Source organism: Dasypus novemcinctus, chromosome X (genome assembly GCF_030445035.2).
Source record: "Dasypus novemcinctus isolate mDasNov1 chromosome X, mDasNov1.1.hap2, whole genome shotgun sequence".
In the NCBI taxonomy this organism is placed as follows: domain Eukaryota; kingdom Metazoa; phylum Chordata; class Mammalia; order Cingulata; family Dasypodidae; genus Dasypus; species Dasypus novemcinctus.
The window spans coordinates 178,412,474-178,414,299 of NC_080704.1; the positions used below are offsets into that span (position 1 = coordinate 178,412,474).

Sequence of the window (1,826 nt, forward strand, 5' to 3'; positions counted from 1 at the left end):
TTGCAAGTAGTATGTGCCTGGCTTTTAAAAAATCCAGTATGATTATCTGTATCTTTTTGTAATAAATGTATGACATTTACTGATAGATTTGAATTTTTATTTTGTGTTACATCTTTTAATTTTCTTAATTTTTCAGTCTTCTTGCTTTCTATTATATTTATAAGGCCTCATGTGACTCTGAGTTGGACCCTACAGGTACAGGTTTCTGTGAATGGTTCGAGTTCAGTCTCCATGCAGCAGGAGAATGGGATCCTAGTGTCCCAGTTTCTTCTCAAAGGTCTGACAGACATAGAGGAGTTGCAGTCCCTTCTCTACAGTATCATTCTGCTGGTCTACATCGTGGCTTTGGTTGGGAACCTGGGCATTGTGAGCCTTATTGTAATGGACTGTTGTCTCCATATACTCATGTACTTCTTGTTGGCCAACCTCTCACTGCTTGGTGCTGTCTATTTCTCCAACACCGTGTCTCAGGTTCTGGCACATCTGCTGGCTCCAGTGCGGACCATCCTCTATGGTGCTTATCTTACCCAGACATTCTTTCTTCATTTCCTGGTCCCCTGGGAGTGTTTCCTGCTCTCCGCTATGGCCTATGACCACTATGCAGCCGTCTGCCAGCCACTGCACTACCTAGTCCTCATGGGCCACCAGACCCGGATAGGACTTGCTTCCATCTCCTGTCTGCTTGCCTTGGCCAGTGCACCCACACACACCAGCCTTGCAGCTCTACTCAAGTTCTGTGGGCCTCGCCTCATCACCCACTTCTTCTGTGGACTTCCTCCACTCCTCACACTCTTGCTCCAGCACATTTGGTTTTGAACTTGCCCTCTTCTTCTTGAGTTTTGTGGTAGCTCTTGTACCCCGTGTCCTGGTGGTGATCTCCTATATACACATCGTAGCTGCTGTTCTCAGGAGTCACTCCACCAATGGACAAAGGAAAGCCTTTCCACCTGTGGCGCTCTCATCACTGTGGTCTGTATTTTCTACCTCACGTCCGTCCTCTGCTCCATCCTTCCCAGCTCTGCACTCCCTGGTTAGTGGGATCGGGTGCTCGCTGCGCTGTATGTGGGGCTCACGCCCAGGCTGCACCCCGTCATCTGTAGCAGGAGAAACAAGGATGTGAAGAGGGCCTTGTTCAAGGCGCTTGGAAAGGAAGGCGCCTCCTAGACCTGGTCACATCAATTAAAGGTCCCCTAACCGCAGTGAGGCTGGACATGCAGACGCCTCCTCGGAGGTCAATCCAATCACAGGGGAATTTTTATATTAATGATCCATGTGCTGAAACGTATTTTAAGTACAAGGGTCAAATATTTCTGTTGCATTTTAGGGGTGTAAAACATTATTTATTGTTATTGTGTTCGGTTCATGGAAATAACACATGTTCACTGGATAAGTTAACTAAAGACAGAATCTTATAAAATGACAAAAAATACTGTCATTACCCACAGTGAATAATGTTCATATCTTGATGCTTTTCCATTGTGTTTCATTGTGCATGTATATTTACAGCAGGAAGACAGTTTTAATCGTGATGTGCTTACTGTTCTGCATGCTTATATATTTTAACATTTCTTACAAGTTATTATGTACTTACAATAAAAACATTCATACTTTACACAAAGGTGTGAGTTTTAATAGAAAGGAAGAATTTCTTATATAATCGCAGACCCTGCACTAAAGCTATTAATAATTTTTGTGTATTCGTCCAGATTTTTCATTAGAATCTATTTACATGCATTTTTAATATTTTATTTATATAAATAGGATCATATCACATACTGAATTAGCCCTTTGCAATTCTTAGTCCATGTATTGCATGTTCCTGTCAC

At 42.9% G+C, this 1,826-nt stretch overlaps 1 pseudogene; it reads left to right on the forward strand.

Moving 5' to 3' along the window:
* Nucleotides 1-231: 231 nt before the first annotated feature.
* Nucleotides 232-1,164, forward strand: LOC139438022 (olfactory receptor 3A3-like; annotated as a pseudogene).
* The last annotated feature ends 662 nt before the right edge of the window (nucleotides 1,165-1,826 follow it).